A 15,584-nucleotide genomic window follows, 5' to 3' on the forward strand; every position below is an offset into this window, starting at 1 on the left:
CCGGCGAGCCCTGGCTGGTCCCCAGCAGCCTGAGCTGGCACGCGGAGGGCAGTGTGTGTGACCCCGAGAGTCTTTCCGTGCCTCCTTGGCTTGCACCCAGCACTGTTGAGTGAGTCAGCTCCAAAGCCTGCAGTCTTAGCAACAAATCCCAGAAGAGCAGAACATCTCTCTTCAAGCTCTCTGGATGCCACTGCATCACCCCAGCCCACAAGAGAATTGCAATGACACGTTCACTGCTCCCAATTGTGTGTGGAAGGACGGGGCAGCTGGTCAGACCCCACGCTACTCCAGAAACTCTGCCCTCCCCCTTTCGCTCCCACCCCGAACTCTCCACCCTGCCCCCTTCATGCTCTACTGGGAAGCCCTTCCTTTGTTTTGTTCTCCTGTACTCTGGTCAGTAATGTAAATCACATTCCGAGCATGGGCCAGAATGTTGTTGAGGGAGATAAGAGTTCCTGGCTTCCAGAGGCATTCCAAAGAAGAAACAGAACTATTTGTTCCCAAAGGAGAGCTATTTTGGCAGAAAGGGTAAGATAGAGAGGAAGACAGAGGGATCTCCTCATGAAGAATTGGAATCGGGAAAATGGCGAAAATATCATCATGGTGAATGGTTGGAAGTTAAGATTTCAGCCGCATCCCTAAGTTGTTACCAGCAGTCCCCTTCTACCCACCCCCTTCTCATGCCCCATCTGGGCCACAATCTTAGACTGTATACACAGCGGCTTAGGCCACTGTGTCTGGGGCTTCTGACCAACTGCCGGATAACCTTGTGGGACTGGGATCCTAATGTCTCTGCAGAGAGAGGACCCATCACCTCCACCACAGGTGATCCAGCAGGTACTCGTGTCATGGTGTTGGTGTTGAGGATTTTGAGGAAAGAGACTTTGAGAAGCCTAAGGAAGGGTATTCAGAAGGATGACATGACATTTTCAAGAGCCCTTTTTGCACTGGGTCTGCACTGTCTAGGGAATCTGGCCCCAAGGTGATGACAGAACCATCTTCTCTGGAACTATGAGGATACTTCTCCGTGCAGGCACTGTTCTAATCTACAAACAAGTTTCAATTTGGCCTTCATAACCACCCTCTGAGGGTTGACCAATCCAGCCTTATAGATGCTGAAGCCTGGCTTTCAAAATGTGAAGTAACTTGTACAAAGCCAGCCTAGTGAGTGGGAGCCAGGATGTAAGCTTGAGTTTGTTTCCTTCCAGAACTAGGCTCTTCAAGACTCTGCTGTATTCTAGGATGCCTTCCAGCTGCTCTTGAGGCAGAGAGACAATTAACTGTTTCTTTTGTCCTGAAAGATTTTTTGAAATGACCTGGGATCATGTTCTTGAGGCAAGGTTTTATGGTTTCTAAAAGATCTCTTAACCCAAACTTGTCCTGATCCCCATAATCTCTTAATAGGAAACCAATTCACTTGATTGCTTATTTGGTATGTTTCCCAGTGGAGCTTCTTCTGAGGTTTTTAGGACCTGCATCTGGCTCTTGGAAGCACACTGCCATCAAATGAACCTAGAGTTCAGATGAGCCCCAGAAACTTCGAATGGTTTGAATTATTTTGAGTGTCAAAGGAGCAGAAAAGAATGGCGAGGAGTAAAACTGGCAATGGAGTCCAGCAATCCACGTGGCTCTTCATTTTCCCTGGAGACCTCCAGAAGTTTTTCTTTTTCTCCCTTCACTTCCTTAAAATAGTAATTAAATACTTAAAACACACAGAAGGAACAAAGAATGAGAGAATAAAGCCTAGATGCCAATCACCCAGTGTAAGAGCTGAAACATCTCCAGTAGAGTTGAAGTTCCCAGAGGATACCTCCCCTCTTCATGCCCCTCCCTTCTCTGCCAGAGTTAACCATTATCCGGAATTTGGTGTTTATTATCCCCAGCCATTCTGTCATTCTTTCACTACATATATCTGGTCCCCCAAACAATGTAGTTTGCTTTGCATGCTTTTCAACTGGGTAAAGTCAGATAGGGTAGCATCTGCGTATACCTGCGTATACCTGCACCTCAACTGTGTTCTTCTGCAATTTACTTTCTCTGCTTAACATTAAGCCTGTGGGAGCCATTCATATGCATACATGTAGCTCTACTTGTTTTTCAGTCTGGTATATTACTTCATTATGTGGATATGCATGATAGACATTTAGGTTGTTTCTAGAATTTTGCTATTACAAAACGTTTGCTGTGAAAATTCTTGCAAATGTTTCCCAGTGCATGTATTATATGAGAGATTTTAGGGGTGGAATTTCTGGACCATAGGGTATATCCGTCTTCAACTTTATCATGGGCTATTTGCAAAGCATTCTCCCAAGTGGTTTTACCATGCCCAGAATTTTGCCAATTTGCCTTTCTTTTTTTCAGGGGCTACTTGTCCACCAAGGGGGGTTGCTTCCTGATCCACCTTACTATTGGGTAGGATTCACATTTCTCTAGTTTTCTTCCCCCTCTGTTTCTCTTTCTTACTATCAGCTGAGATCCCAGAAAGAAATAGATGACACACTCAAATTTAGATAATCTGAGGAAAGAGTGGAATAAAGAAGAGTTTACAAAGGTGTGGGTGGTGGGGTAGGGAAATCCCAAGAGCTGGTGTAGCACCAAGGCTAGTAACTGTGGGGCTCAGTTTCCACACTGGCCTTGAAGGGTGAAGGGAGAAATGGTTTGGACGACCAAAGTTAGAGAAGTGTAGGTAGATGGGGCTGCCTGACAGGAGTTGAGACTTTTGGTTGTGAGACACAGCTTTAATCTATAAAAGGGGAAATAATAGTGCCTACCTCTTATAGCTATTGTGTGAATTCAGTGGGCTAATGTGTTTAGCACAGTGCTGTTATATAGTAAGTGCTCAAACAATGCCAGCTCATTATACTCTAAACCAGGAGTAATTACATTGGCTTAATAATTCTCAAAGAGGGGCGCTTGGGTGGCTCAGTTGGTTAAGCGTCTGACTTCAGCTCAGGTCATGATCTCACAGTTTGTGAGTTCAAGCCCGGTGTCAGGCTCTGTGCTGACAGCTCAGAGCCTGGAGCCTGCATCGGATTCTGTGTCTCCCTCTCTACCCCTCCCCTGCTCATGCTCTGTTTCTCTCTGTCTCAAAAATAAATAAAAACATTAAAAAAAATAATTCTCCAAGAGTTTTCATGGTTATTTCCCAATCTGTGTTGAAATATAAGTAGGTTAAAGTTATTCTTCTTATAGTTGTTTCCTTAATGTCTTAAAAAATAGGACATGTGATATCTCTATTTGTTTGTACTTTGTTTTTTTTTAAAGTTTATCTGTTTTGAGAGAGAGAGAGAGTGCAAGAGAGCAAGGGAGGGGCAGAGATAGAATCCCAAGCAGGCTCCATTCTGTCGGCACAGAGCGTGATGTGGAGCTCAATCCTATGAACCATTAGATCAGGACCTGAGCCGAAATTGAGTCGGACAGTTATCCAACTGAGCCACCCAGGTGTCCCCTTTTGTACTTTCTTATGCTGCCTTTTATCTAGCTCTTCAGGAGTCAATGTGGTTCCTGCTTCCTGGATATTGCAGAACAGTTTTTGGGACATGATTCTCCAAGTTTCTGGAGACTAAATTTTCAGGTGCATCTGACCCTTCACTCCTAAATACTTTAGCATACATTTCCTAAGAATAAAGACAGTCTTTTACACAGCCTGATATCATTATCATGCCTAATTAACAATTCCATGATAGCACCAGATATCCAGTTCATATTCAAATTTCTCCAGTTGTTCTAAGAATGTCTTTTATAGGATCCAATCAAGGTTCTCACATTGAATTTAATTCTCTGTTTCCTCATGGTGCCTTTTGACTTGTTCCATTCCCGGCCCCCCCCCCCCCCCCCCCCCCGTGTTTCCTGTGTGGCTCTTTGTTGCAGCAAGTTGGAAGTCTCATCATGCCAGTTGTTCCACCAGTAGTGAAGCTGTTGGATTAGTTGGTTTCTCTGACTCTTTTCTGGATGGTCTTGAGGAAACTTGTGCTTTCTTTCTGTCATTCTTTCATTTATGGGATGGATTTCAGCCAGCTGTTGGATTCCCTACTCTTTTACTGAATGCTGAGGTCCCTCTGTCCATGATCTTGAGTGCCTTGAAGACTATGGGGGTAAAATAATAGATGTATCCCTGTTCCTATGAGAGGACTTCCATATGTCTTCAGTTTTAAGTGGGTCATTTAAATTCAGCTATTCATTCATTTATTCTGCAACTATCTGTATATCTACCAAGTATCAGGCACTAAGAATAACAAGAACATTCTTCTCTCTGCTTCCTTGGTTGCTTCTGTGCTTCTGTCTTCCTTTTCTCTCTCTGCTTGTTCCCGGTCAGTCTCCCTTCTAGCAACTTTTCTTCCTTTAGCTTTAAACACTGGTGTTCCTTGCAGCCCTTTATTTGGCTCATTTCACACACACACACACACACTTTCCCTGGGGAATCACATGCTCTCACATTGCTTCTGTTAAAAAAAAAAAAAAGCATAATGATGGCTCCTGAAAAAAAAAATTGGCATACCCATACTTCTCCTGGACCTGTGTACATTCAGACTTTCTGGCAGGGACCCCCACATCTTATCATTCATTGATTCACATGACTTGATTCCACTTCCTAAATGTCTTTCTTCCTAAATGTTCCTTTCTACTGCTGCTAGCTTATTGTAGGCCAGTATCATGTCTCACCTGGAGGACGTCAATAGCCTATCCTTGTTGTCTCTGGTTCCAGATTCAACCCTTTTCAATCCTTCCTTCTAGAATGACTTTCAGCCAAAACAGTAGATGACCCATTTCATACTCTCCTGGCATCCTCTGTGTCCTTCTGATATTGCACAGTGTTATCTTTCTCTTGGCTTATACTCTAAGGACTTTGAGAGTAGGCTTTAAATGACTTTGCATTTCATAAGTGCTGGGCATACATATAACAGCCATCACTTAGCATTAACTATATACAAGTATTATGTTAGGGTCTTTACTTGTGTCATTGTATTTATTGTTCACAACAGCATTAGGAATTATATTAAATTATGGCACCCTTTTGTGTATGAGGAAGCTGAGGGCCAAAGATGTTAAAGATCTAGCATGTGTTCTCTCAACTTGTAAGTGACAGAGTCAGGACTCTAAATTCCATGTTTATCAAAAGAGTTATAGAATGAAACACTTAGCTCACATTTTTATTGGGGACGGGGCAGGCATAAGCAAATGATTCTGATGCAGTGTGGGGAAGGCTATATTGGATGCAGGCATATTAATCTATGGGATTATAGAAGAAGCAATCACAGTAATAACTTTCAGTGGATCTGGGAAGACCTCACAGAGGAAATAATGTTGGAGTTGGGTCTTGAAGAATGAATTGAATTTGTTAGTAGACAGGAGGGAAGGCATTCCTCATAATGGGGTCAGCATGTATGGATGGAGCTTTAGGAATGGGCATAGTATGGTATGATATGGCTGAACTACATACAGAATGCAAGGGGCAGGGTGGTGGTGATGAGTCTTCAAAGCTTGGTTGGGGTGTCATCATGAAGGGCCTTCTATGCCACATTAAAGAGTTTGTGCTTTGTTTGGTGGGCAATGGAGAGCCATTGAAGGATTTTAAAAAATATTTTTAAATCAGATCATATTTTAAGAGCTCACAAGTCTTGTGAGTTTGTAGTGAGCATGGACTGGGATAGGAAAAGACTGTTATTAGAAAAACCAAGTAAGAGGTCCCTGCAATAATACAGATTTAGGACCTTGATAGTCTGGACTAATGTCAAAATGAATTGGAGAGGATGACATAAATTCCAGAAATATGTAAGGTCAAGTGTGAGCCAGTCTTGATAACTAACTGTGTACAGGGCCTGACAGTGAATGAATTGTCAAAGGAAACTGCAGATTAATGTTTTCCCTTTCAATGATTTCATCACTTTAAAGGAAAGTATAAAATTAGGCCATTTTGACACATGGATATGACCACAGAACAGAGGGAGAGGAAATTAGATATTCTTGATCTCCTCTCTGGATTATGTTTCTAAAATTTGGTACTGCCGAGATTTGAGGGGATGGGATGACTGATACTTCTTTTTCCTTTTGCTCCTCACTTCCTACCACACTTCCATACTGACTGCCTTACTTTCTGGCATCACATCCCCCTACCTCTAATCTTACTATTTTGTGGTTAGCTTGGTACCAAGAAAACATACAAGGAGACATAGGAGATTGAAAGGAAAAGGACAGAGTGATCAGAGGAAAAGACAGAGAGTCCACATACATTAGTGTGAAAGCAACAGTATGGTATTTCAAATGTATTGCAGCACAGGTCATATAAACAGATTTATTTTTTTAATATACCCCCTGTATCTTTCAATTAACCATACATTGTGCATAATATATTTTAATACATGTATCTCAGGATGGGAATAGCAGAAACATATGTTAACAGAGTTATATTAACTCTAGGGACAATTCCACTGGGTTACGAGATATTATGGCTCCATATGTTGCCCATAAAGAATCCTGTGGTTTAATGTGTAACACACTCTGTTTTGGATTGGCAAATGGATTGGAGTCAGGCTGAGAAAAATGTGGCTTTTTCTGAATGAGAAGGTTTATGTACTGTATCTGGGTAAGAAAACATTCTTAAAGAAACCTGGGTAAATCTCCTTGCCACCCAATCTCTATCTGAAATGGAGATTCTATTGGGTTAGGCCACTGCTATTTTCTCCTCACCGTACTGGGAAAATTTGACACCTATAAATTGCCTTTGAGACAATTAGATAGATACCTAATTGCTTAACGGGGAAGTCTGTCCTATTCCATGAGTCCAGGGCACTATGTCTTGGTAAGTCACTCTGTTCTTATTTCTTCAAAAGGTACCTCTTTGTACATGGAAAATCATGGCTCTGGGAGTTACAGTCAAACTTCTGTCTTGGCTCTTCTACCACTGGGCTCAGTGACCTTTTGCAAGTGACTTGTCTTCTCTTGGTGTCCCATTTTTTCACTTGTTAGATGAAGTGTTGGACTTGACATGGTTCTTTTCATGCTCAAAGACTTATCAATTCTATACATAGAAAAACTGAGCTCCAGGGGAATTTTCAAATGCTTTTGTCTGTCATTTCTTCTGAAATGAAAGGAAGTGTATCTTCTGGCTTTATACTTTGGAAAACTCCACGATTCTTCACTCCTTTTGGACTTTGCCCACCCAAAACATACCTACCTGCTTTTCTATCTGTAGGCAGCCCTTAAAAGGACAATACATATTTGAGAAATTTCAGTATAACGGCTTGCTATTGCCTGTGTGGTTTCCTTAGTCCTTCTTGACTTTTAAAGTAGTTTTGGATGTCAGAGGGCAGGAAAGTGATACTGAAATACTTCTATTTTCTCTCTGCATTTCTCATGCCATGCCTAGACACCAAAATCCATTTTGAATTCCGCACTGCCGCCCAATAGGTAGTTCTCATTACTACATTCTCTTTGTACTGGGCCTTGGGCAAAGAAATCTGAATACCTTTTGGAAGGTGGGGTAATAATGAGGCTGCTGCAGCTAATAATGGATGGTTTTCTACATCCAGCTCTAGTACCGTTAAATCCTTATATGTTGTGTATGTTATATGTGTTTATAGGTTATGAGTATTTATGTGTTACATTATGTGTTACATGTTGTCTATTTTCAGAGCTGCTTGATGAAATAGGTTCCATTATTATTCCCATTTTGCAGATTGGTTTTGCAGAAACCAACATTGATAAGTGACAACTAGCTTGGTAGGTTTTAGGGCTAGAAACAGTGAGAACAGTTCTCTCTGGGCCTCTGATCACACAGAAATTCTCAAAAACTATGTTCCTGTCTCAGCTGCTCTCCCAAGCATACAAAGAAAATGGACTAATTGTTGGATAGTGTTTTCAGTTCAGTCCAATAACTTTCTATTGCAGTGTGTGCTTGGAGCTGTGGAGCATAAGAAAGAAGCCTGAGGAATGGTCCTTATCCTTAACAGGCCTGTCATCTAGTTCAGGGGGGTTATGCATATATTTAGGAAATAAATAAATAGCGCAGAGTAGTCCAGAAAGTTTTGTGGAAGCCGAGGGGATGAGACGGATGAGGAAGGCACAGGTCAAATGTGGAGACTGCAGACAGATGGGAGATGGTGAGTGTGGGTGGATTGGAAGGGGGTCTCCTTGAGGCAGACACTGTATCCTTTGTATTCTTTTTCTCCTCTTCCCCCCTTTTCAATATGTATCATTTTTCTCAGTTGAATCCAGGCATACTGAATGTGGAATGTCCATATGGAATATGGAATATGAAGTGGAATATGGAATATGAGACAGGATCTGCACTCAGAGGGCTCACAGACTAATGGAGAAACTGTAAAATTAACTTGAGTGTAGGCACCAGGCAGTGATAGCTCTGGCCCCTGTGGAGTGGTGAAGAAGCTGACCTGAAGCAGAGGCACTGTGCCAGAAAGGTGTGGTAGGTAAAAGCAGATAAGAGTAGACTATGGAGAATTGAATTCCTGCCCAGAAAACTTGGAGCTTTAGGCTAAGCCATAACAATGGTGGATCTGGTTTCTAAACAGGGGAAGAGCATTCTGAAATCATATGGCATTGACATTTTTTTAAGTGAGAGAAATGAAGAGAGGATTGATGTCTCACATCCTTTGTACCAGAAATGAGTCTCTGTGTTAATGTGTTGAACTCTTTTGAATCCAACTGTGGAGAATTCTCCAACACCACTGCTGCTTTTCTCCTCCCGTGACTATTCTTGGAGAGATTTAGCAAGGACAACCATATTGGCTGTTAGGGTCATGTGGCTTCACAGATGATTTAATGTGGTCTCAGTAAGTTTAAGGCATTGCTTAGGGAACTCAAGAGATGAAGAGCCCCAAATAGAAGCTAGAGACAGAACAGGCTGTTTGACTTCTATAAGATTGAGGGGTTTGGTCATTTTTTGAAGCTAAACATGTAACTTTTTTCTTTTTCTTTTTTAGCTCCCTCTCTATGATAAGGTCAAAAACTCAAAAAATGAAACAGGCAGCATAGAAGGGAGAGCAGGAAGACAGTTTAGTACAGAAAAAGAACTATGATGAATTATTTAACAAACTGTATCCATGCAAAACTCAAAAGCCTCCAGGCAGTATGGACTGACTTATAAAATATGCTTCTTATTTGATATGGGAACTCTTTGATGAATCTAACTTATAGAAGCACATACTTATAAATGTGCAGGAGTATGCATAGGAGTTTTTTCTCACAGCACTATTTATAATTTAAAAGGAAAGAAGAAAAGAAGAATGGAGGGAGGGAGGGAGGAAGGAAGGAAACAAGGAAGGAAGGAAAGAAAGAAGGAAGGAAGGCAGGCTGGCCTTAGATTCCTATCAAAAAAGGAACTATTTAAATCGGTTATGGTACATTTATAAAATTGTATGTGAATTGTATATCACAGTTTTTAATGGTGGTAAAGCTATGTATTAGTTTACTAGGCTGCCATAACTAGGTGTCTTTATTACTTTTCTCACAATTCTGGAAGCTAGAAGTTCAAGATCAAGGAGTCATCAGGTCTGATTTCTTCCAAGACTTCTCTCCATGGCTTGTGTCTACTCAGGGTCTTTCCTCTGTACATGTATGTGTCCTATTGTCTTCTTTTCATAAGGACACCTGCCATATTGGATTAGGGACCCTAATGACCACATTTTAACTTAATCACTCCTGTCTCTAAATGCAGTCACATTTCAAAGTCCTGGGGGTTACGGCTTCAACATATGAATTTTTGGGGAAAACACAATTTAGCCTATAACAAATTATGTATACTCAAATTAAAAAGAGCCTAGTATTGTTAAAAGTAATAAATTGAAAATTAGTACGAGTATGATTCCATTTTGAAAACAAAGTATGTATGTAATGTATACGTGCACATGTGTACCAAAAACCATTAGGAAGGATATACATCAAACATTTAACAGTGGAAATTTGTGAGCGAATAGGTAGACATTGTGGTGAAGGGGATGTGGCTGTGTAGGAATGGGTTATGGGAAAATTTTTTCCCATTTGTTTATTGCTTGGATTTCATTTTTAATATTTAAAAAAAATTTATATTAGTTTAGCAATAAAGAACACACACTCTAGAGTTACATTGTTTGATTCATGATTTGAGAGTATAGGCTCAAATTCTGGTCTTACCCCTTTGTGACTGCTTCTCTACATCTCTGGAGCTTCATTTGTAATGGGGAAAATAATAATAAGATTTTTTATGACAGTCACATTAGGTAATGAATGTAAAACATTAGGCAAGTGCCTGGCATCTACTAAGACCAATAAATATTAGCTATTTTTATTACTATGGTAAAAAAAAAGAGTTCCCACTTCAACTTGGAGTGAAGAGGTGTGTTCTTGATTCCAGAGTGTTGTTAATTGAATACGGTTCATTTGAACAAATAATTGAGAGTCTACTATGCATGCAAGGTGCCATGCTAAAATCTGCAGAGGAACAATGGTAGTTAGGTCAATGCCTGCCTGTAAGTAATCTAATAATAGGCAAACATGGCCTTGCCTACAAAACAACCCTAAATCACAGGAGTCTTGTGACTGTCTAAGGAGGAAATACCTATAAGGCACTTAGTAAGAATTCAGTATGTGACAACAATTTTTGATATTATTTACCTCTCTTTTGTAGCAAAATCTACTTGGAAAACTAAATTTAGAAGGCAGCTCAGGAAGATTAGATTCAGGGAAAATTACTTAAGGGAAGTGTCACTAAGTCAGCCATATTCCAGCTCATTTTGACATCTCTAGAAGTAGATAGAAACACTTATGATGGCTGGATGTCATCTCCCTAACATTGAGGGTGGGGTCCGGGTAGGAAGGATCTGACAAATTCATTTTCAATATTCCTTTTTGGTTGTCAAGAGCTTCTTTGAATATAGCCATATCACAGAGAGAAGTTATAACTTCTTAGATCATTGTCCCAACCTAAGAGATTGGCTTTTGGCACATCCTTCTTGTAGAATGAATTACTTCTGAAAGGTTCCTGTGGATTCTTGTCCCTTGCCCCTGTGCCTTGAACACAGTTTTGTTGGTCCCCTGTTAAGCTGTGGTCAAGTCTGCATCGGTCAGTGGTGATGGTGATGTTCTGGCACTGGGGTTTTGCTCTCCTGGTCTTATTAAGATGCTCCAGTTTCTTCACCTTTGTACTCAGAGTATGTGTCTATCCTGACCCCATCTGTTCACTGTGTGCAAACCAGAGCCTGTTGCCAGCAGGGCCCTTCATTTAATCATAAGAGATTGGCTTATCAAGGCCAACTTGAATATTTGGCCTTATCAAGGCCAAAAGAATATTTGAGCTAGAAAGAGGGAACAGTTCATTTCTTCTTTTTCCCCCATTCTTTCTTTGGGGGAAGTCATGTGGAATTGACTTTTTTATTCAGAGAAGAATATATACTGGAGTTGGGAGGAGTATGGCCAGAGGGTTACAGGAAGAGGTCTAAAATGTGAGCTGGGTGGGCTGAGGGACAGGGTCATGTGAGCATCACCTGCAGGTGCAACACTAGCCATCAATGGAAACAAGCAACCAGGAAGTTCAGGAGAGTGGCTTGAGGGGGGAAATCACATGTGGGGGTGAGATGCAAGAGAGCTTGTGGGAAGCCCTGCAAGCCACGGTGAGAGAGAGCTGAAGGATGATGATTCAGCTCAGGCTCCAGAGCCAAGGATCCAGGTTCAAACCCCAGTCTACTCCTTATGAACTATGTGTGACCTTGGCAATTTTTGCTCCTCCCTGTGCTTTGGTGTGCTTATCTGTAAATGGAGATGATAATAGTACCTGCCTGGTAGGTTTGCTGAGCAGACTAAGCGAGATAACATGTGAACAGCACTTAGAACGCTGAGTGCCTGGCTGTTCTTATGATCACCCCAAGAACGCACAGAGATGTCAATGCAGAGAGCAGTTGTGAGCACTTGCACATGGGAGAGGGGGAGTCCTTCTGCTGCCCTCAAGCCTCACACGTTGATTCCTGCCTTTCCTGTCTGGTGTTATTCAGGCAAATTCTCTGCAGAAAATGTTCCTCTGCTGACAAGGTCACTTTTCCAACTCCCCAGGGTTGGAAGGTGGGACCTCCTTGACTGTCAGCCACCAAGGACCCTTTTGTGCAGATCTGGCTCTTTCCTTGTTGGATTTTATTGGCTCTGGATATTCAGTCCCTGCTGCCAGAGAAATGTGCCCTCAGTTACCACCATTGCAGGATCACAGCAGACCCCCCCCCTCAGCTTGATAGGCCTCTCTGTGAAGAAGAAAATTGTGGCAAACAGCCTCTCCAGCCTTCGGCCTGCACGCAGCTCAACCCTTCTTCGGCTTTCATGTTGGAAATATGAAGTGTGACTTCCCTTGCACAGGGGAGCCTGAGCCAACCCAAGGCTTGGCTTATCTCTTTACTCAGCATAGTGTTTGTTTTAGGAAAATCAAAGCACTTTCTTTTTCTGCTTTCTTCAAAGAGAGGAAGAGCAAAGCTGGCTGCTGCTCAGGAGCAGGGGTTGCCAAGTTCAGAGGGGTCAGATGAGAGCTTCCCCTTCCCCCTTAGCCTCTTGCTTTCTGGTCATAGGCCTACCCCCTCCACGGGCTAATCTGCAGGCATCAGCTTGTATCAGGGTACCCAGACTCAGGGTTCTGCATCAGGCCCTGCGAGAGAAGGCTGCCCAGAGTTCACCCACCTCTATGGGTCTTCTCACTCCAGGTCACAACCATTCACCACCAGCACTGCTGAAGCCTCTCCTCCATACAGGTTTCTGTTGCTCTGGGCTCCTTCCTTCTGGGCCATTCCTGTAGTATTGCAGCTTCAGTACACCTGCAGGTGGAGAGGTCTTGACAAGAAAGTTACCCCTCTCCCCCCTCATGTTTGTTCTCTTTCTTTTCCTTCTTCCTACCCCACATCCACTGGTCCCTAGGGCCAGTGCCACATTCTCCCTTCCCCACTCCAGGGAAGGCCAGAGTCCCTCTTCTCCCCCAGCCTTCACAGAGGTCAGAGTTTCTCATTGCAGGCATTGAGGGAGCTGAGACTGGCTGTCCAAGGCCCAGCCACCGATGGGAACAAACAGCTCATTGTTTGAGATGCTTCTAGAAGTACTCAAAGCCCACCGGGTCCCTGGGGTGCCCTCAGCCAGGACTGGGACAAGGCCAGTGTGTGAACTCAGGAAAGCCATTGGGGGCCTCCTGGAGCTGTTGAGTCATGGCAGTGGCAATGAATAGTTGGTAACCCCTGGGTCCTGCTTTATTACTCGGTTCAAATCACTTTTCATAGCCAGTGTCTTGTAGTATAAATTACAATGCTCTTTGGCTTATTTTTTTTTAAAGAAAAAAAAATGGGTATTTTCAAACACACAAAAGCAGAGAGAACAGAACAAAGAAAGCCCAGGTACCCCATCACCCGGATTCAAAAAGCCCAGACTTTGCGTAGCTACGTCTTCAACCTCTTGCTTCACTATCTCTCTCTTGAAACATACTTCTCTTTAACTTGCAAACAATTGACGACTTTTTAGGTGAATTTGGCACATGCCTTTGTGCCACACTAAACAGGAAACCAATGCTGTTATCACGGTTTATTATCATGGCTTATGCTTTACACTCAGGAGACACAATCTGTTTTACTAGAGAGCTAATCCAATGGCAAAAGACTGTCAGAGAGAACAACCCAACCTTATGCCAAATGGAAAATAGTTGTTTTAGGCAGGCATTTTCTTACACCCAATCAGACAGCTTTAAATAATGATGTGACTGGCCAATTTACACAGCTGCCTTGGGCTGAGGGGTCAGTTGGGGGCTGGCTTTTTACTTGAGCCCTTTCTGATCCTCTCCCAGATTCAGGGCCTCTCTGGATTAGTGGCTCTCTTTGTAGCCTTGTGGTTCAGGGAGGAGGCAGCTGAGGATGTTACCCACAAAGTTATTCATCAGACTTTTTAAAGGAATTACACCATAATTCTTGCAAAAGGCAGCTCCGGGAAAGGGTTTGCCATTCCTAATATTTGGTATGATTTTTTTCCCCTGACAGTACAAAGAAAAAAAAAAAGAACACTTTTGTGTTCTGCTTTTTGCCTTGGCTACCAGGAAGCTTAGCACTAAATGTAGAGCCTAATTACAGTGACCTGTGGTCTCCTGTCGTTCCAGTTAACTTATCTCTCCCCCCCATTTCCTCTATATGATTTCCAATTTCACCCTTTTATCTTTATATGCCTAGAGCACAGAGGTTTTATTGTATCTAAATTTCATTTTTGTTACTTTGAAATTAGGAGTGGTAGAAATTAAAACAAAAGCAAACAGAATGCAACTGCACCTTCCCCATTGAGCCTTGTCTGTGGAGCCCTTGTTTGCAAGAAGCACAAGAAGGTTAAGGTACTAGGTCCAGACCACACAATCAGTAAGTGGCAGGGAGGCATAACCAGACCATATATATATATATATATATATGCAGTGCATTTACACTTTGTAATTTATGGTTTATACTTTTAAAAGGGCTTATTCATATCTTGAGCAAATTGTCTCAATTTGTCCTTGATTTATTCTTTCAACAAGTACTCACTGCTCACTTTATCTATATCATAATGGGCACCATAGACAGACAAATAAAGATAACACAAACATTGTCCTTAGGGAATTTACAATGTAATGGGGGAATATCACAATGTTCATGTGATTAAAACCCAAAATGAAAAGTGTGGGAGTGTTTTAGATAAAGTTTATAGGAGTTGAGAGGAGGGAGAAGCTGCATGAAGTGAATGAGAAGAGACTTTATGTAGTTGGCATTCGAGTTGATTCTTGAAGGAGAGGGAAGGAATGGACACTGATTGCTACTATCCCTATTTTACAGAGATTGAAATCAATTCAGAAAGAGGAAGGCAATTTCCTGGCATCACACAGAAGTTACTACTGTCACAATCATCCCACTGCTTCCTTTTGTTGAAGCTGGTCCTGTGGCTTGAGGGTAACTGAAGGCTGGATTAAATTTTTCTTAGGTGACAACCATTGAATTAATGGTATTTACAAGCCAGAGCCCGAGCCTTGGTATTTGGGGCAGTAGTTTTTTTATTTGTAAAAGACAAAACATCATTTTGAGCTAGGTTAGGGTAAAAAGTGGGAATTCAGGGAAGCCATTGAAGTATCACAGACAATTTAACGATGGGTTCAAGAAGCAACTGGGGTTCAGAGACAGCAGGCATGGGGCTGGCATGCCACAAGAAGCCGCACTTTGTGTCTGTGGCCTGTGGTTCTACCAGAGTATCAACTTCATTTGCTACCCTCTTCATCCCCATAGCCCATTTTTCAAGACTGACTTCGAAATGAGAAACTTTGGCATGTGGGTGCCTGTAGCCCACATATGTCTGCCCTCCCTCGGAACTGACATAGACATTATTCTTTGCCTCCTTCGAAAGCAATTGTATGAACATCTCACCCCTCACCCTCCTGCTCCTACCCCAAAGCTTCCTTCAGCCTTGAGAGGGAACTGGCTTCACATGGTTCTTTGGAAAAGGGAAGGGAAGGTGGCCTTGTCAGGAGGTGGTTTATAACACCTCGGCATGGCATCTTGCATTTCCCTGCCACCATGACTTTAGGATGCTGTATGTTTTTTCCATTTCTGGATATCTCCAGCTCTCCT

The sequence above is a fragment of the Neofelis nebulosa genome, chromosome 10 (genome assembly GCF_028018385.1).
Source record: "Neofelis nebulosa isolate mNeoNeb1 chromosome 10, mNeoNeb1.pri, whole genome shotgun sequence".
NCBI lineage: Eukaryota > Metazoa > Chordata > Mammalia > Carnivora > Felidae > Neofelis > Neofelis nebulosa.